The sequence below is a fragment of the Eschrichtius robustus genome, chromosome 1, assembly GCF_028021215.1.
Source record: "Eschrichtius robustus isolate mEscRob2 chromosome 1, mEscRob2.pri, whole genome shotgun sequence".
Classification (NCBI taxonomy): domain Eukaryota; kingdom Metazoa; phylum Chordata; class Mammalia; order Artiodactyla; family Eschrichtiidae; genus Eschrichtius; species Eschrichtius robustus.
In genome coordinates, this window is record NC_090824.1 from 145,201,551 (window position 1) to 145,221,243 (window position 19,693).

Consider the following 19,693-nt stretch of genomic DNA (forward strand, 5'->3'; position numbering starts at 1 on the left):
GTGGGTGTCCACAGCCACGTTGTTCAAGTTTTGGGTTGTGGTCATCTCATGGGGAGAAGAGCAATTGGGAAAGGAGCCTGGGATGCCAATCCTTCGAGAAGGCGTGGGACACCGTGCCGTCTCTGGGTTCCTTGGTCTAGCCAGGACTGCTGTCCCCTGCCACGGTTCAGCATGCAGGTAGGAGAGGAAGCGTGCGCCATTGCTGGTTCTGCCACCTGCGCTTGAGTTCTACAGGCTGCCCTCACCGGCTGGTCATTGCCTTGTGGCCTCAAAGAAACAGAAGTCTGTAGGCTCAGGGTCGGAACAGGATTCCAGGCCTAGGTCAGGCTTCTTTGTCATGTTCTGCTTGGGAGACCATATGCAATTTAGGTTTCTCCTGATGAGGGGAGAAATCAAATGGGCCACTGTTCCTGGGAGTTTAGGCAATCTGATGGCTCCTCCTCGGGTTGTGTCCTGCTTGTGTGTGCTGTGGGAAGGGGCTGGAAAATGCCTTAGTCAAGCTTGGTCACGGCAAGCTTCCTTGGTGAGGGGTGGCTCTGGCATCTTGCCGTGACACGTTGGGATCCCGGTGGAGAGAGATTAAGGTAAGGCGAGTGAAAGAGAGACGTGAGATGGCTGGCTAAGCCCACAGGTTTACTGGTGGGTGGATAGATCGACGGTGGCCATGGGGTTCCCGGAACACATTTGGGATTCCCTCAGGAGCATCAGGAGGCACGTGTAGGGGAAGAATACGGGAGCACATTTGTGGACTGTCCCGCCTCTTTCCTCTCCTTGGCCGATTTGCTTCATGGCGGGTCCTTGTCCAGTGAAAGGTTGCCTTCATGGCACAGTATGGTGTCTTCTCATGGGGGCCGATTTGGAGGCCTTGGGGTGTTTTGTCCCTGTCTGGCCACGTTTCCCCTGTGTTGAAGACGTGAAGGTGTTCCTGAGGACAGCCAAGCATCATTTCTATACCCGGCCCACAGAGCGTTCCCTGAGGATTGGAGCTCTACCAGGAGGTCATTGGGCGCAACCATGCAGAAACAAGGGAGTCGGCTGCCAAGGAAAGGCTACAGTTTTAAGGGCAGGAGAGGATGTGTGGCGTGGGTGTTATTTTTCCTGCCACCCGCTGGTGCGTCGAGACTGTGGTATCTGGCGAGCCTGGCCACAGGCCAGACAAGTCATACCGGTTCAAGTGTCTAGGCTGTTGTCTGGGTTCTCTCGTTGCATGGCTGTGGGTAACAAGTTGCTTGCAGAGTACCTGGGCCTCACGGTTTCCCCAATGTCACGTCACTGATGGTCCCAGAGTGTGAAAGTACCAGACACCACTGCAAGTTACGCCATTGCTGCAAGGGTTTCCCCGCCGCGTTGAGCATCGGAATGGTTCCCATGCCATTAGCTTTGTGTGTGGGCCAAGGGTAGTTTGCCAGTCTTGTAGCAGGCCAGGAAGTATGGCTACAGGTGAATCTCCATTGTTCAGTCCAGGAGTTCCTCTGGTGTGTTTTGTCACCGGTCCCTACAAGCTGCTTTTGTGGGAGGTCGTCCCATTTGGCCAAGGGCCGTTCCCTTGTGGAAGATCTCAGGGACCACATTTCCCCTTGAGGGTGAGTCCACTGTGTGGAAGCGTATGCGCCAGGAGTGGTTTGGTTCCCCAGAGGGCAGTGGCTCTTACGCTGAGTAATCCCATTTCCCCTGAGGGTGTCTCAGCGGTTCAGGGTGACATCCCTATGCTGTGTCGGTGGGGAGGCGGCTCAGGCGGGGAAGTTCAAGGCCCATACCAGGGGTTTGATGGACGGCCGTGCTCTTTGTGTTGATGCCCGTGCACTCTGAAGGCATGCGTGGCACGAAGCATTCACGTTTGGCTGTGGACACACAGACATGATGGGCTGCAAATGAAATGTTGAGGGGAGATAGAGCGCACATCGCTGGGCGGTATCACCCTTTGCCTCTGTGCCCCCGTTCACTTTTCTCAAACATCCCTGTGTTCTGTCACACTGAGGCAGGTGGTGGAGTGCCCGGGAACAAACACCTGCAGCAGCATGGGGCCCTCTGTATAGTCCATGGTACCTGGAGAAGTGAGGACAGTGTGGCAAGTTGAGGCAAGTCGAGGCAAAAGAGTCTCAGAGTGATTTTGGCGTGAAGTACTTGAGGATCCTCGTAGGAACCTTGTGCTGGTGAGTGGAAATTCTTTGCAGAAACCTAGATGTTTGGCCACGGGGACTTGTGCCCTGAGACTACACCCTCACCTTCTTGGCTCTTCCAGTGGCACCCGAGATCCGATGCCATGATCCTTAGCTCCAATGGTAGCCCCGTGGGTCGGCTCTGGCCGCTCCTGACTGCTGACATGATTGAGATCGTTGGCTGCCCTGCGGTGGAGCCTGCAACTTTGAACGTGCAGCCTTTGAGCAGGTGGATTGATGATGACTCCCATAAATGCACTGCTTGGCACTCTGAAACAATGAATGGGTCTCAGGTTTCTCCGCAGTCATGTCACTGACGGGCCCGGGGGCGAAAACACAAGGCGGCAGGGAAAGTTACCCAGTTGCTGCAAGGGTTTGCCCTGCCAGTTTGGGCATTGGAATATCTCCAATGCCAATAGCTTTCTGTACGACCCAAGGGCATCGCCTCTGGCTTGACAAGGTTCCTGGTAGAAACCTTGTGGGGGTAAACGGAACTTCTTTGAAGAAACCTAGATGTTTGGCCACGGGGACTTGTGCGGCGAGACTACACCGTCACATTCCGGGCGCTTCCTGGGGCACCCGAGCTCCGATGCCCTGAGACTTGGGTGCACTTTCTGCCCCGTGGCTCGAGTCTGGCCGCTCCCTACTGCTGAGAGGATTGAGCTTGCTGACAGTCCGCGACTTTGCACGTCCAGCCTTTGAGCAGCTGCGTGGATCGGTGATGACTCCCATAAATGCATTCCTTCGAAATCTAAACAAAATGAATGAGCAATACCTACCATCTTCTCATCCTAACTGAGGTCCAGCACGTAGCTCCCAAAGGAAAATTAGGGAGAGGTCCATGTCGCATTTGCTACTGTGGGCTCGCGCAGCAACATTGTTCAAGTTGAGGGTGGCGGGCTTCTCGTGCAGAAAGAGCCATGTGGAGAGGAGCCTGGGATGTCCATCTACGTGGGAAGGCTAAGGACAACTTGACGTCTCTGGGCACCTGAGTCTAGCCAAAACTGCTATCCCCTGCCGCGGTCAGCATGCGGGTATGAAAGGAAGCATGAGCCACTGGTACTCCTCTGGCTTGCCCTCGAGACCTACAGGCCACCCTCGAGCTCAGGTCGTTGCCTTGTTCCCGCAAGGAAACAGAAGTCTCTGCACTCAGGGTCAGAGAAGGAGTCCTGGCCAGGCCAGGCTTCTATGTCATGTTCAGCTTGGGAGGTGGGATGTAGTTTACGTTTGCCCTGATGGTCAGGGGAAATCAAATGGGCCACCGTCCCACGGATTTGGGCGACGCTGTTGGCTCCTCCTTGGGTTGTGTCCTGCTTGTGTGTTGTGTGTGGAGAGGTTGGAAAATGCCTTAGGCAAATCCAGGGGACATCAAGCTACTTAGGTGAGGGGTGGATTCGTTTGGGTCCTGGTGGAGAGAGGAAGGCAAGGCGAGCGGGAAATACACGTGAGAGTGTTGGCTAAGCCCACAGGCTTACTGTTGGGTGGATAGATGGTCGGTGGACATAGGGTTCCCGGAACTCTTTTGGGATATCTTCAGGAGCATTTGGAGTCCCGTGTAGGGAAGGAATACAGGTGCACATTCATGGACCATCCCAACCTTTTCCTCTCCTTTCTCAATGTGCTTCACGGCGGGTCCTTGTTCCAGTGAATGGTGCCTTCACGGCACAGTATGGTGTCTTCTCACTGGGCCCGATTTGGAGCCGTTGGGATGTTTTGTCCCTGTGTGGCCTCCTTGCCCCTATGTTGAGGATGTTAAGGTGTTCCTTAGGACAGCCCAGCGTCATTGCTATACCCAGTCGGCATAGCATTCCCTGAGGTTTGGAGCTCTCCCCGGAGGTCTTTGGGCCCAACCATGCAGAAAGAAGCGAGTTGGCTGCCAAGGAAATGCTACAGGTTTAAGGGCTGGAGTGAAAGTGTGCTGCAGGGGTCATTTTGTCCTGCCGCCTTCTGGTGCTGCGAGCCTGTGATCTCCAGCATGCATGGCTTCAAGCCAGAGAAGTCATGCCGGTTCAAGGGTCCAGGATGTTGGAGGCGTTCCCTCATTGCACGGCTGTGGGTGACACGTTGGTTCTGGAGGACCTGGGTCTCATGGTTTCTCCAAGGTCTTGTCCTTGAAGGGAAGAAAGACAATGTGCAAGGTGCTACGATAAGATACCCAGTTGCTGCAAGGGTTTGCCCCGCCACTTTGGGCATTGGAATGGCTCCCTTGCCATTAGCTTTGGTTGTGGTCCTAGGAAGTTCCTCTGGCTTGGCAGGAGACCAGGAAGTATGCCTGCTGGTGAGTCTCCCTTGATCAGTCCAGGCGTTCCTCAGGTGCCCTTTGTCACGGGTCCCTACGAGCCGCTTTTGATGGAGGTCTTCATATTCGGCCAAGGGCCCTTCCCTTGTGGAAGATCTCTCCCCTTGAGGGTGTGTCCACTGTGTGGAATCATAAGTGCCAAGGCCGTGTTTGTTGCCAAAGAGGGCACTTGTTCTTAGGCTGAGGGGGCCCAGTTGTCCTGAGGGTGTCTCAGGGGATCAGGAAGACATCGTTTTGCTGTGATGCAGGGCAGATTGCTCAGGAGAGGAATTTCAGGGCCCGAGGCTAGGGTCTTGTTGGTCGGCGGCGCTCTTTGTCCTGATGGCCACACGCTATGTAGGCGCATGTGCCACGATGCTTTCACGTTTGGGTGAGTAAACACAGGCAAGATGGACAGCAAATGAAATGTTGAGGAGAGATAGAACACACATCACTGGGTGGTATCGACCTTTCCCTCGCTGCGCCCGTGCACCCTCCTCAAGCCTGCGTGTGTTCTCTCACCCGAGCCAGGTGGAATGCCAGGGAAAGAATGCCAGCAGCAGCCTGGGGCCATCCGTATAATCCCTGATGCCCGTTGAAAGGAGGACGGCGTGGCAAGGCGAGGCCAGGCGAAGGAGTCTCGGAGGGGTCCTGGCGTGCATTCCATGAGGATCCTGCTTTAACCCTTGTTGCGGTAAGCGACACTTCTGTGCTAAACCTAAAGGTTTGGCGACGGGAACGTGTGCACCGGGGCTACACCCTCACCTTCTGGTTTTTTCTCGGGGAACACGAGCTTTGATGCCCTGAGAACTGGCTGCATTTCCTGACCCATGGCTCGGCTCTGGCCACTTCTGTACGCTGATATGATTCAGCTCGCTGGCCGTCCCATGGTGGAATCTGCAACTTTGCATGTCCAACGTTTGAGCATGTGCTTGGATCGATGATGACTCCCACAAATGCTTTCCTTGGAAATCTGAACAAAATGAGGGAGAAATCCCTACAGTCTCCTCGTTGGAACTGAGGTCCAGCACGTGGCTCCCAAAAGGAAAGTAGGGAGAGGTTCACATTGCATTTGCGGCCGTGGGTGTCCACATCCACGTTGTTCAAGTTGAGGGTTGTGGTCATCTCATGGGGAGAAGAGCAATTGGGAAAGGAGCCTGGGATGCCAATCCTTCGAGAAGGCGTGGGACAGCGTGCCGTCTCTGGGTTCCTTGGTCTAGCCAGGACTGCTGTCCCCTGCCACGGTTCAGCATGCAGGTAGGAGAGGAAGCGTGCGCCATTGCTGGTTCTGCCACCTGCGCTTGAGTTCTACAGGCTGCCCCCACAGGCTGGTCATTGCCTTGTGGCCTCAAAGAAACAGAAGTCTGTAGGCTCAGGGTCGGAACAGGATTCCAGGCCTAGGGCAGGCTTCTTTGTCATGTTCTGCTTGGGAGACCATATGCAATTTAGGTTTCTCCTGATGAGGGGAGAAATCAAATGGGCCACTGTTCCTGGGAGTTTAGGCAATCTGATGGCTCCTCCTCGGGTTGTGTCCTGCTTGTGTGTGCTGTGGGAAGGGGCTGGAAAATGCCTTAGTCAAGCTTGGTCACGGCAAGCTTCCTTGGTGAGGGGTGGCTCTGGCATCTTGCCGTGACACGTTGGGATCCCGGTGGAGAGAGATTAAGGTAAGGCGAGTGAAAGAGAGACGTGAGATGGCTGGCTAAGCCCACAGGTTTACTGCTGGGTGGATAGATCGACGGTGGCCATGGGGTTCCCGGAACTCATTTGGGATTCCCTCAGGAGCATCAGGAGGCACGTGTAGGGGAAGAATACGGGAGCACATTTGTGGACTGTCCCGCCTCTTTCCTCTCCTTGGCCGATTTGCTTCATGGCGGGTCCTTGTCCAGTGAAAGGTTGCCTTCATGGCACAGTATGGTGTCTTCTCATGGGGGCCGATTTGGAGGCCTTGGGGTGTTTTGTCCCTGTCTGGCCACGTTTCCCCTGTGTTGAAGACGTGAAGGTGTTCCTGAGGACAGCCAAGCATCATTTCTATACCCGGCCCACAGAGCGTTCCCTGAGGATTGGAGCTCTACCAGGAGGTCATTGGGCGCAACCATGCAGAAACAAGGGAGTCGGCTGCCAAGGAAAGGCTACAGTTTTAAGGGCAGGAGAGGATGTGTGGCGTGGGTGTTATTTTTCCTGCCACCCGCTGGTGCGTCGAGACTGTGGTATCTGGCGAGCCTGGCCACAGGCCAGACAAGTCATACCGGTTCAAGTGTCTAGGCTGTTGTCTGGGTTCTCTCGTTGCATGGCTGTGGGTAACAAGTTGCTTGCAGAGTACCTGGGCCTCACGGTTTCCCCAATGTCACGTCACTGATGGTCCCAGAGTGTGAAAGTACCAGACACCACTGCAAGTTACGCCATTGCTGCAAGGGTTTCCCCGCCGCGTTGAGCATCGGAATGGTTCCCATGCCATTAGCTTTGTGTGTGGGCCAAGGGTAGTTTGCCAGTCTTGTAGCAGGCCAGGAAGTATGGCTACAGGTGAATCTCCATTGTTCAGTCCAGGAGTTCCTCTGGTGTGTTTTGTCACCGGTCCCTACAAGCTGCTTTTGTGGGAGGTCGTCCCATTTGGCCAAGGGCCGTTCCCTTGTGGAAGATCTCAGGGACCACATTTCCCCTTGAGGGTGAGTCCACTGTGTGGAAGCGTATGCGCCAGGAGTGGTTTGGTTCCCCAGAGGGCAGTGGCTCTTACGCTGAGTAATCCCATTTCCCCTGAGGGTGTCTCAGCGGTTCAGGGTGACATCCCTATGCTGTGTCGGTGGGGAGGCGGCTCAGGCGGGGAAGTTCAAGGCCCATACCAGGGGTTTGATGGACGGCCGTGCTCTTTGTGTTGATGCCCGTGCACTCTGAAGGCATGCGTGGCACGAAGCATTCACGTTTGGCTGTGGACACACAGACATGATGGGCTGCAAATGAAATGTTGAGGGGAGATAGAGCGCACATCGCTGGGCCGTATCACCCTTTGCCTCTGTGCCCCCGTTCACTTTTCTCAAACATCCCTGTGTTCTGTCACACTGAGGCAGGTGGTGGAGTGCCCGGGAACAAACACCTGCAGCAGCATGGGGCCCTCTGTATAGTCCATGGTACCTGGAGAAGTGAGGACAGTGTGGCAAGTTGAGGCAAGTCGAGGCAAAAGAGTCTCAGAGTGATTTTGGCGTGAAGTACTTGAGGATCCTCGTAGGAACCTTGTGCTGGTGAGTGGAAATTCTTTGCAGAAACCTAGATGTTTGGCCACGGGGACTTGTGCCCTGAGACTACACCCTCACCTTCTTGGCTCTTCCAGTGGCACCCGAGATCCGATGCCATGATCCTTAGCTCCAATGGTAGCCCCGTGGGTCGGCTCTGGCCGCTCCTGACTGCTGACATGATTGAGATCGTTGGCTGCCCTGCGGTGGAGCCTGCAACTTTGAACGTGCAGCCTTTGAGCAGGTGGATTGATGATGACTCCCATAAATGCACTGCTTGGCACTCTGAAACAATGAATGGGTCTCAGGTTTCTCCGCAGTCATGTCACTGACGGGCCCGGGGGCGAAAACACAAGGCGGCAGGGAAAGTTACCCAGTTGCTGCAAGGGTTTGCCCTGCCAGTTTGGGCATTGGAATATCTCCAATGCCAATAGCTTTCTGTACGACCCAAGGGCATCGCCTCTGGCTTGACAAGGTTCCTGGTAGAAACCTTGTGGGGGTAAACGGAACTTCTTTGAAGAAACCTAGATGTTTGGCCACGGGGACTTGTGCGGCGAGACTACACCGTCACATTCCGGGCGCTTCCTGGGGCACCCGAGCTCCGATGCCCTGAGACTTGGGTGCACTTTCTGCCCCGTGGCTCGAGTCTGGCCGCTCCCTACTGCTGAGAGGATTGAGCTTGCTGACAGTCCGCGACTTTGCACGTCCAGCCTTTGAGCAGCTGCGTGGATCGGTGATGACTCCCATAAATGCATTCCTTCGAAATCTAAACAAAATGAATGAGCAATACCTACCATCTTCTCATCCTAACTGAGGTCCAGCACGTAGCTCCCAAAGGAAAATTAGGGAGAGGTCCATGTCGCATTTGCTACTGTGGGCTCGCGCAGCAACATTGTTCAAGTTGAGGGTGGCGGGCTTCTCGTGCAGAAAGAGCCATGTGGAGAGGAGCCTGGGATGTCCATCTACGTGGGAAGGCTAAGGACAACTTGACGTCTCTGGGCACCTGAGTCTAGCCAAAACTGCTATCCCCTGCCGCGGTCAGCATGCGGGTATGAAAGGAAGCATGAGCCACTGGTACTCCTCTGGCTTGCCCTCGAGACCTACAGGCCACCCTCGAGCTCAGGTCGTTGCCTTGTTCCCGCAAGGAAACAGAAGTCTCTGCACTCAGGGTCAGAGAAGGAGTCCTGGCCAGGCCAGGCTTCTATGTCATGTTCAGCTTGGGAGGTGGGATGTAGTTTACGTTTGCCCTGATGGTCAGGGGAAATCAAATGGGCCACCGTCCCACGGATTTGGGCGACGCTGTTGGCTCCTCCTTGGGTTGTGTCCTGCTTGTGTGTTGTGTGTGGAGAGGTTGGAAAATGCCTTAGGCAAATCCAGGGGACATCAAGCTACTTAGGTGAGGGGTGGATTCGTTTGGGTCCTGGTGGAGAGAGGAAGGCAAGGCGAGCGGGAAATACACGTGAGAGTGTTGGCTAAGCCCACAGGCTTACTGTTGGGTGGATAGATGGTCGGTGGACATAGGGTTCCCGGAACTCTTTTGGGATATCTTCAGGAGCATTTGGAGTCCCGTGTAGGGAAGGAATACAGGTGCACATTCATGGACCATCCCAACCTTTTCCTCTCCTTTCTCAATGTGCTTCACGGCGGGTCCTTGTTCCAGTGAATGGTGCCTTCACGGCACAGTATGGTGTCTTCTCACTGGGCCCGATTTGGAGCCGTTGGGATGTTTTGTCCCTGTGTGGCCTCCTTGCCCCTATGTTGAGGATGTTAAGGTGTTCCTTAGGACAGCCCAGCGTCATTGCTATACCCAGTCGGCATAGCATTCCCTGAGGTTTGGAGCTCTCCCCGGAGGTCTTTGGGCCCAACCATGCAGAAAGAAGCGAGTTGGCTGCCAAGGAAATGCTACAGGTTTAAGGGCTGGAGTGAAAGTGTGCTGCAGGGGTCATTTTGTCCTGCCGCCTTCTGGTGCTGCGAGCCTGTGATCTCCAGCATGCATGGCTTCAAGCCAGAGAAGTCATGCCGGTTCAAGGGTCCAGGATGTTGGAGGCGTTCCCTCATTGCACGGCTGTGGGTGACACGTTGGTTCTGGAGGACCTGGGTCTCATGGTTTCTCCAAGGTCTTGTCCTTGAAGGGAAGAAAGACAATGTGCAAGGTGCTACGATAAGATACCCAGTTGCTGCAAGGGTTTGCCCCGCCACTTTGGGCATTGGAATGGCTCCCTTGCCATTAGCTTTGGTTGTGGTCCTAGGAAGTTCCTCTGGCTTGGCAGGAGACCAGGAAGTATGCCTGCTGGTGAGTCTCCCTTGATCAGTCCAGGCGTTCCTCAGGTGCCCTTTGTCACGGGTCCCTACGAGCCGCTTTTGATGGAGGTCTTCATATTCGGCCAAGGGCCCTTCCCTTGTGGAAGATCTCTCCCCTTGAGGGTGTGTCCACTGTGTGGAATCATAAGTGCCAAGGCCGTGTTTGTTGCCAAAGAGGGCACTTGTTCTTAGGCTGAGGGGGCCCAGTTGTCCTGAGGGTGTCTCAGGGGATCAGGAAGACATCGTTTTGCTGTGATGCAGGGCAGATTGCTCAGGAGAGGAATTTCAGGGCCCGAGGCTAGGGTCTTGTTGGTCGGCGGCGCTCTTTGTCCTGATGGCCACACGCTATGTAGGCGCATGTGCCACGATGCTTTCACGTTTGGGTGAGTAAACACAGGCAAGATGGACAGCAAATGAAATGTTGAGGAGAGATAGAACACACATCACTGGGTGGTATCGACCTTTCCCTCGCTGCGCCCGTGCACCCTCCTCAAGCCTGCGTGTGTTCTCTCACCCGAGCCAGGTGGAATGCCAGGGAAAGAATGCCAGCAGCAGCCTGGGGCCATCCGTATAATCCCTGATGCCCATTGAAAGGAGGACGGCGTGGCAAGGCGAGGCCAGGCGAAGGAGTCTCGGAGGGGTCCTGGCGTGCATTCCATGAGGATCCTGCTTTAACCCTTGTTGCGGTAAGCGACACTTCTGTGCTAAACCTAAAGGTTTGGCGACGGGAACGTGTGCACCGGGGCTACACCCTCACCTTCTGGTTTTTTCTCGGGGAACACGAGCTTTGATGCCCTGAGAACTGGCTGCATTTCCTGACCCATGGCTCGGCTCTGGCCACTTCTGTACGCTGATATGATTCAGCTCGCTGGCCGTCCCATGGTGGAATCTGCAACTTTGCATGTCCAACGTTTGAGCATGTGCTTGGATCGATGATGACTCCCACAAATGCTTTCCTTGGAAATCTGAACAAAATGAGGGAGAAATCCCTACAGTCTCCTCGTTGGAACTGAGGTCCAGCACGTGGCTCCCAAAAGGAAAGTAGGGAGAGGTTCACATTGCATTTGCGGCCGTGGGTGTCCACATCCACGTTGTTCAAGTTGAGGGTTGTGGTCATCTCATGGGGAGAAGAGCAATTGGGAAAGGAGCCTGGGATGCCAATCCTTCGAGAAGGCGTGGGACAGCGTGCCGTCTCTGGGTTCCTTGGTCTAGCCAGGACTGCTGTCCCCTGCCACGGTTCAGCATGCAGGTAGGAGAGGAAGCGTGCGCCATTGCTGGTTCTGCCACCTGCGCTTGAGTTCTACAGGCTGCCCCCACAGGCTGGTCATTGCCTTGTGGCCTCAAAGAAACAGAAGTCTGTAGGCTCAGGGTCGGAACAGGATTCCAGGCCTAGGGCAGGCTTCTTTGTCATGTTCTGCTTGGGAGACCATATGCAATTTAGGTTTCTCCTGATGAGGGGAGAAATCAAATGGGCCACTGTTCCTGGGAGTTTAGGCAATCTGATGGCTCCTCCTCGGGTTGTGTCCTGCTTGTGTGTGCTGTGGGAAGGGGCTGGAAAATGCCTTAGTCAAGCTTGGTCACGGCAAGCTTCCTTGGTGAGGGGTGGCTCTGGCATCTTGCCGTGACACGTTGGGATCCCGGTGGAGAGAGATTAAGGTAAGGCGAGTGAAAGAGAGACGTGAGATGGCTGGCTAAGCCCACAGGTTTACTGCTGGGTGGATAGATCGACGGTGGCCATGGGGTTCCCGGAACACATTTGGGATTCCCTCAGGAGCATCAGGAGGCACGTGTAGGGGAAGAATACGGGAGCACATTTGTGGACTGTCCCGCCTCTTTCCTCTCCTTGGCCGATTTGCTTCATGGCGGGTCCTTGTCCAGTGAAAGGTTGCCTTCATGGCACAGTATGGTGTCTTCTCATGGGGGCCGATTTGGAGGCCTTGGGGTGTTTTGTCCCTGTCTGGCCACGTTTCCCCTGTGTTGAAGACGTGAAGGTGTTCCTGAGGACAGCCAAGCATCATTTCTATACCCGGCCCACAGAGCGTTCCCTGAGGATTGGAGCTCTACCAGGAGGTCATTGGGCGCAACCATGCAGAAACAAGGGAGTCGGCTGCCAAGGAAAGGCTACAGTTTTAAGGGCAGGAGAGGATGTGTGGCGTGGGTGTTATTTTTCCTGCCACCCGCTGGTGCGTCGAGACTGTGGTATCTGGCGAGCCTGGCCACAGGCCAGACAAGTCATACCGGTTCAAGTGTCTAGGCTGTTGTCTGGGTTCTCTCGTTGCATGGCTGTGGGTAACAAGTTGCTTGCAGAGTACCTGGGCCTCACGGTTTCCCCAATGTCACGTCACTGATGGTCCCAGAGTGTGAAAGTACCAGACACCACTGCAAGTTACGCCATTGCTGCAAGGGTTTCCCCGCCGCGTTGAGCATCGGAATGGTTCCCATGCCATTAGCTTTGTGTGTGGGCCAAGGGTAGTTTGCCAGTCTTGTAGCAGGCCAGGAAGTATGGCTACAGGTGAATCTCCATTGTTCAGTCCAGGAGTTCCTCTGGTGTGTTTTGTCACCGGTCCCTACAAGCTGCTTTTGTGGGAGGTCGTCCCATTTGGCCAAGGGCCGTTCCCTTGTGGAAGATCTCAGGGACCACATTTCCCCTTGAGGGTGAGTCCACTGTGTGGAAGCGTATGCGCCAGGAGTGGTTTGGTTCCCCAGAGGGCAGTGGCTCTTACGCTGAGTAATCCCATTTCCCCTGAGGGTGTCTCAGCGGTTCAGGGTGACATCCCTATGCTGTGTCGGTGGGGAGGCGGCTCAGGCGGGGAAGTTCAAGGCCCATACCAGGGGTTTGATGGACGGCCGTGCTCTTTGTGTTGATGCCCGTGCACTCTGAAGGCATGCGTGGCACGAAGCATTCACGTTTGGCTGTGGACACACAGACATGATGGGCTGCAAATGAAATGTTGAGGGGAGATAGAGCGCACATCGCTGGGCCGTATCACCCTTTGCCTCTGTGCCCCCGTTCACTTTTCTCAAACATCCCTGTGTTCTGTCACACTGAGGCAGGTGGTGGAGTGCCCGGGAACAAACACCTGCAGCAGCATGGGGCCCTCTGTATAGTCCATGGTACCTGGAGAAGTGAGGACAGTGTGGCAAGTTGAGGCAAGTCGAGGCAAAAGAGTCTCAGAGTGATTTTGGCGTGAAGTACTTGAGGATCCTCGTAGGAACCTTGTGCTGGTGAGTGGAAATTCTTTGCAGAAACCTAGATGTTTGGCCACGGGGACTTGTGCCCTGAGACTACACCCTCACCTTCTTGGCTCTTCCAGTGGCACCCGAGATCCGATGCCATGATCCTTAGCTCCAATGGTAGCCCCGTGGGTCGGCTCTGGCCGCTCCTGACTGCTGACATGATTGAGATCGTTGGCTGCCCTGCGGTGGAGCCTGCAACTTTGAACGTGCAGCCTTTGAGCAGGTGGATTGATGATGACTCCCATAAATGCACTGCTTGGCACTCTGAAACAATGAATGGGTCTCAGGTTTCTCCGCAGTCATGTCACTGACGGGCCCGGGGGCGAAAACACAAGGCGGCAGGGAAAGTTACCCAGTTGCTGCAAGGGTTTGCCCTGCCAGTTTGGGCATTGGAATATCTCCAATGCCAATAGCTTTCTGTACGACCCAAGGGCATCGCCTCTGGCTTGACAAGGTTCCTGGTAGAAACCTTGTGGGGGTAAACGGAACTTCTTTGAAGAAACCTAGATGTTTGGCCACGGGGACTTGTGCGGCGAGACTACACCGTCACATTCCGGGCGCTTCCTGGGGCACCCGAGCTCCGATGCCCTGAGACTTGGGTGCACTTTCTGCCCCGTGGCTCGAGTCTGGCCGCTCCCTACTGCTGAGAGGATTGAGCTTGCTGACAGTCCGCGACTTTGCACGTCCAGCCTTTGAGCAGCTGCGTGGATCGGTGATGACTCCCATAAATGCATTCCTTCGAAATCTAAACAAAATGAATGAGCAATACCTACCATCTTCTCATCCTAACTGAGGTCCAGCACGTAGCTCCCAAAGGAAAATTAGGGAGAGGTCCATGTCGCATTTGCTACTGTGGGCTCGCGCAGCAACATTGTTCAAGTTGAGGGTGGCGGGCTTCTCGTGCAGAAAGAGCCATGTGGAGAGGAGCCTGGGATGTCCATCTACGTGGGAAGGCTAAGGACAACTTGACGTCTCTGGGCACCTGAGTCTAGCCAAAACTGCTATCCCCTGCCGCGGTCAGCATGCGGGTATGAAAGGAAGCATGAGCCACTGGTACTCCTCTGGCTTGCCCTCGAGACCTACAGGCCACCCTCGAGCTCAGGTCGTTGCCTTGTTCCCGCAAGGAAACAGAAGTCTCTGCACTCAGGGTCAGAGAAGGAGTCCTGGCCAGGCCAGGCTTCTATGTCATGTTCAGCTTGGGAGGTGGGATGTAGTTTACGTTTGCCCTGATGGTCAGGGGAAATCAAATGGGCCACCGTCCCACGGATTTGGGCGACGCTGTTGGCTCCTCCTTGGGTTGTGTCCTGCTTGTGTGTTGTGTGTGGAGAGGTTGGAAAATGCCTTAGGCAAATCCAGGGGACATCAAGCTACTTAGGTGAGGGGTGGATTCGTTTGGGTCCTGGTGGAGAGAGGAAGGCAAGGCGAGCGGGAAATACACGTGAGAGTGTTGGCTAAGCCCACAGGCTTACTGTTGGGTGGATAGATGGTCGGTGGACATAGGGTTCCCGGAACTCTTTTGGGATATCTTCAGGAGCATTTGGAGTCCCGTGTAGGGAAGGAATACAGGTGCACATTCATGGACCATCCCAACCTTTTCCTCTCCTTTCTCAATGTGCTTCACGGCGGGTCCTTGTTCCAGTGAATGGTGCCTTCACGGCACAGTATGGTGTCTTCTCACTGGGCCCGATTTGGAGCCGTTGGGATGTTTTGTCCCTGTGTGGCCTCCTTGCCCCTATGTTGAGGATGTTAAGGTGTTCCTTAGGACAGCCCAGCGTCATTGCTATACCCAGTCGGCATAGCATTCCCTGAGGTTTGGAGCTCTCCCCGGAGGTCTTTGGGCCCAACCATGCAGAAAGAAGCGAGTTGGCTGCCAAGGAAATGCTACAGGTTTAAGGGCTGGAGTGAAAGTGTGCTGCAGGGGTCATTTTGTCCTGCCGCCTTCTGGTGCTGCGAGCCTGTGATCTCCAGCATGCATGGCTTCAAGCCAGAGAAGTCATGCCGGTTCAAGGGTCCAGGATGTTGGAGGCGTTCCCTCATTGCACGGCTGTGGGTGACACGTTGGTTCTGGAGGACCTGGGTCTCATGGTTTCTCCAAGGTCTTGTCCTTGAAGGGAAGAAAGACAATGTGCAAGGTGCTACGATAAGATACCCAGTTGCTGCAAGGGTTTGCCCCGCCACTTTGGGCATTGGAATGGCTCCCTTGCCATTAGCTTTGGTTGTGGTCCTAGGAAGTTCCTCTGGCTTGGCAGGAGACCAGGAAGTATGCCTGCTGGTGAGTCTCCCTTGATCAGTCCAGGCGTTCCTCAGGTGCCCTTTGTCACGGGTCCCTACGAGCCGCTTTTGATGGAGGTCTTCATATTCGGCCAAGGGCCCTTCCCTTGTGGAAGATCTCTCCCCTTGAGGGTGTGTCCACTGTGTGGAATCATAAGTGCCAAGGCCGTGTTTGTTGCCAAAGAGGGCACTTGTTCTTAGGCTGAGGGGGCCCAGTTGTCCTGAGGGTGTCTCAGGGGATCAGGAAGACATCGTTTTGCTGTGATGCAGGGCAGATTGCTCAGGAGAGGAATTTCAGGGCCCGAGGCTAGGGTCTTGTTGGTCGGCGGCGCTCTTTGTCCTGATGGCCACACGCTATGTAGGCGCATGTGCCACGATGCTTTCACGTTTGGGTGAGTAAACACAGGCAAGATGGACAGCAAATGAAATGTTGAGGAGAGATAGAACACACATCACTGGGTGGTATCGACCTTTCCCTCGCTGCGCCCGTGCACCCTCCTCAAGCCTGCGTGTGTTCTCTCACCCGAGCCAGGTGGAATGCCAGGGAAAGAATGCCAGCAGCAGCCTGGGGCCATCCGTATAATCCCTGATGCCCGTTGAAAGGAGGACGGCGTGGCAAGGCGAGGCCAGGCGAAGGAGTCTCGGAGGGGTCCTGGCGTGCATTCCATGAGGATCCTGCTTTAACCCTTGTTGCGGTAAGCGACACTTCTGTGCTAAACCTAAAGGTTTGGCGACGGGAACGTGTGCACCGGGGCTACACCCTCACCTTCTGGTTTTTTCTCGGGGAACACGAGCTTTGATGCCCTGAGAACTGGCTGCATTTCCTGACCCATGGCTCGGCTCTGGCCACTTCTGTACGCTGATATGATTCAGCTCGCTGGCCGTCCCATGGTGGAATCTGCAACTTTGCATGTCCAACGTTTGAGCATGTGCTTGGATCGATGATGACTCCCACAAATGCTTTCCTTGGAAATCTGAACAAAATGAGGGAGAAATCCCTACAGTCTCCTCGTTGGAACTGAGGTCCAGCACGTGGCTCCCAAAAGGAAAGTAGGGAGAGGTTCACATTGCATTTGCGGCCGTGGGTGTCCACATCCACGTTGTTCAAGTTGAGGGTTGTGGTCATCTCATGGGGAGAAGAGCAATTGGGAAAGGAGCCTGGGATGCCAATCCTTCGAGAAGGCGTGGGACAGCGTGCCGTCTCTGGGTTCCTTGGTCTAGCCAGGACTGCTGTCCCCTGCCACGGTTCAGCATGCAGGTAGGAGAGGAAGCGTGCGCCATTGCTGGTTCTGCCACCTGCGCTTGAGTTCTACAGGCTGCCCCCACAGGCTGGTCATTGCCTTGTGGCCTCAAAGAAACAGAAGTCTGTAGGCTCAGGGTCGGAACAGGATTCCAGGCCTAGGGCAGGCTTCTTTGTCATGTTCTGCTTGGGAGACCATATGCAATTTAGGTTTCTCCTGATGAGGGGAGAAATCAAATGGGCCACTGTTCCTGGGAGTTTAGGCAATCTGATGGCTCCTCCTCGGGTTGTGTCCTGCTTGTGTGTGCTGTGGGAAGGGGCTGGAAAATGCCTTAGTCAAGCTTGGTCACGGCAAGCTTCCTTGGTGAGGGGTGGCTCTGGCATCTTGCCGTGACACGTTGGGATCCCGGTGGAGAGAGATTAAGGTAAGGCGAGTGAAAGAGAGACGTGAGATGGCTGGCTAAGCCCACAGGTTTACTGCTGGGTGGATAGATCGACGGTGGCCATGGGGTTCCCGGAACACATTTGGGATTCCCTCAGGAGCATCTGGAGGCACGTGTAGGGGAAGAATACGGGAGCACATTTGTGGACTGTCCCGCCTCTTTCCTCTCCTTGGCCGATTTGCTTCATGGCGGGTCCTTGTCCAGTGAAAGGTTGCCTTCATGGCACAGTATGGTGTCTTCTCATGGGGGCCGATTTGGAGGCCTTGGGGTGTTTTGTCCCTGTCTGGCCACGTTTCCCCTGTGTTGAAGACGTGAAGGTGTTCCTGAGGACAGCCAAGCATCATTTCTATACCCGGCCCACATAGCGTTCCCTGAGGATTGGAGCTCTACCAGGAGGTCATTGGGAGAAACCATGCAGAAACAAGGGAGTCGGCTGCCAAGGAAAGGCTACAGTTTTAAGGGCAGGAGAGGATGTGTGGCGTGGGTGTTATTTTTCCTGCCAACCGCTGGTGCGTCGAGACTGTGGTATCTGGCGAGCCTGGCCACAGGCCAGACAAGTCATACCGGTTCAAGTGTCTAGGCTGTTGTCTGGGTTCTCTCGTTGCATGGCTGTGGGTAACAAGTTGCTTGCAGAGTACCTGGGCCTCACGGTTTCCCCAATGTCACGTCACTGATGGTCCCAGAGTGTGAAAGTACCAGACACCACTGCAAGTTACGCCATTGCTGCAAGGGTTTCCCCGCCGCGTTGAGCATCGGAATGGTTCCCATGCCATTAGCTTTGTGTGTGGGCCAAGGGTAGGTTGCCAGTCTTGTAGCAGGCCAGGAAGTATGGCTACAGGTGAATCTCCATTGTTCAGTCCAGGAGTTCCTCTGGTGTGTTTTGTCACCGGTCCCTACAAGCTGCTTTTTTGGGAGGTCGTCCCATTTGGTCAAGGGCCGTTCCCTTGTGGAAGATCTCAGGGACCACATTTCCCCTTGAGGTTGAGTCCACTGTGTGGAAGCGTATGCGCCAGGAGTGGTTTGGTTCCCCAGAGGGCAGTGGCTCTTACGCTGAGTAATCCCATTTCCCCTGAGGGTGTCTCAGCGGTTCAGGGTGACATCCCTATGCTGTGTCGGTGGGGAGGCGGCTCAGGCGGGGAAGTTCAAGGCCCATACCAGGGGTTTGATGGACGGCCGTGCTCTTTGTGTTGATGCCCGTGCACTCTGAAGGCATGCGTGGCACGAAGCATTCACGTTTGGCTGTGGACACACAGACATGATGGGCTGCAAATGAAATGTTGAGGGGAGATAGAGCGCACATCGCTGGGCGGTATCACCCTTTGCCTCTGTGCCCCCGTTCACTTTTCTCAAACATCCCTGTGTTCTGTCACACTGAGGCAGGTGGTGGAGTGCCCGGGAACAAACACCTGCAGCAGCATGGGGCCCTCTGTATAGTCCATGGTACCTGGAGAAGTGAGGACAGTGTGGCAAGTTGAGGCAAGTCGAGGCAAAAGAGTCTCAGAGTGATTTTGGCGTGAAGTACTTGAGGATCCTCGTAGGAACCTTGTGCTGGTGAGTGGAAATTCTTTGCAGAAACCTAGATGTTTGGCCACGGGGACTTGTGCCCTGAGACTACACCCTCACCTTCTTGGCTCTTCCAGTGGCACCCGAGATCCGATGCCATGATCCTTAGCTCCAATGGCAGCCCCGTGGGTCGGCTCTGGCCGCTCCTGACTGCTGACATGATTGAGATCGTTGGCTGCCCTGCGGTGGAGCCTGCAACTTTGAACGTGCAGCCTTTGAGCAGGTGGATTGATGATGACTCCCATAAATGCACTGCTTGGCACTCTGAACCAATGAATGGGTCTCAGGTTTCTCCGCAGTCATGCCACTGACGGGCCCGGGGGCGAAAACACAAGGCGGCAGGGAAAGATACCCAGTTGCTGCAAGGGTTTGCCCTGCCAGTTTGGGCATTGGAATATCTCCAATGCCAATAGCTTTCTGTACGACCCAAGGGCATCGCCTCTGGCTTGACAAGGTTCCTGGTAGAAACCTTGTGGGGGTAAACGGAACTTCTTTGAAGAAACCTAGATGTTTGGCCACGGGGACTTGTGCGGCGAGACTACACCGTCACATTCCGGGCGCTTCCTGGGGCACCCGAGCTCCGATGCCCTGAGACTTGGGTGCACTTTCTGCCCCGTGGCTCGAGTCTGGCCGCTCCCTACTGCTGAGAGGATTGTGCTTGCTGACAGTCCGCGACTTTGCACGTCCAGCCTTTGAGCAGCTGCGTGGATCGGTGATGACTCCCATAAATGCATTCCTTCGAAATCTAAACAAAATGAATGAGCAATACCTACCATCTTCTCATCCTAACTGAGGTCCAGCACGTAGCTCCCAAAGGAAAATTAGGGAGAGGTCCATGTCGCATTTGCTACTGTGGGCTCGCGCAGCAACATTGTTCAAGTTGAGGGTGGCGGGCTTCTCGTGCAGAAAGAGCCATGTGGAGAGGAGCCTGGGATGTCCATCTACGTGGGAAGGCTAAGGACAACTTGACGTCTCTG

The 19,693-nt window shown here is 55.0% G+C and overlaps 7 non-coding genes across 7 annotated transcripts; all 7 read left to right on the forward strand.

Moving 5' to 3' along the window:
- Positions 1-2,871: 2,871 nt before the first annotated feature.
- LOC137777925 (small nucleolar RNA SNORD116) lies at positions 2,872-2,963 on the forward strand. The gene has a single exon (XR_011076680.1). It is a non-coding gene; the product is annotated as a small nucleolar RNA SNORD116 (small nucleolar RNA).
- Positions 2,964-5,371: 2,408 nt separating this feature from the next.
- On the forward strand, positions 5,372-5,463 carry LOC137753752 (small nucleolar RNA SNORD116). Its single transcript, XR_011071568.1, has one exon. It is a non-coding gene; the product is annotated as a small nucleolar RNA SNORD116 (small nucleolar RNA).
- Positions 5,464-8,388: 2,925 nt separating this feature from the next.
- On the forward strand, positions 8,389-8,480 carry LOC137777933 (small nucleolar RNA SNORD116). Its single transcript, XR_011076681.1, has one exon. It is a non-coding gene; the product is annotated as a small nucleolar RNA SNORD116 (small nucleolar RNA).
- Positions 8,481-10,888: 2,408 nt separating this feature from the next.
- LOC137753754 (small nucleolar RNA SNORD116) lies at positions 10,889-10,980 on the forward strand. Its single transcript, XR_011071569.1, has one exon. It is a non-coding gene; the product is annotated as a small nucleolar RNA SNORD116 (small nucleolar RNA).
- A 2,925-nt stretch (positions 10,981-13,905) lies between these two features.
- Positions 13,906-13,997, forward strand: LOC137777939 (small nucleolar RNA SNORD116). The gene has a single exon (XR_011076683.1). It is a non-coding gene; the product is annotated as a small nucleolar RNA SNORD116 (small nucleolar RNA).
- A 2,408-nt stretch (positions 13,998-16,405) lies between these two features.
- LOC137753759 (small nucleolar RNA SNORD116) lies at positions 16,406-16,497 on the forward strand. Its single transcript, XR_011071572.1, has one exon. It is a non-coding gene; the product is annotated as a small nucleolar RNA SNORD116 (small nucleolar RNA).
- A 2,925-nt stretch (positions 16,498-19,422) lies between these two features.
- On the forward strand, positions 19,423-19,514 carry LOC137777944 (small nucleolar RNA SNORD116). The gene has a single exon (XR_011076685.1). It is a non-coding gene; the product is annotated as a small nucleolar RNA SNORD116 (small nucleolar RNA).
- Positions 19,515-19,693: the final 179 nt, after the last annotated feature.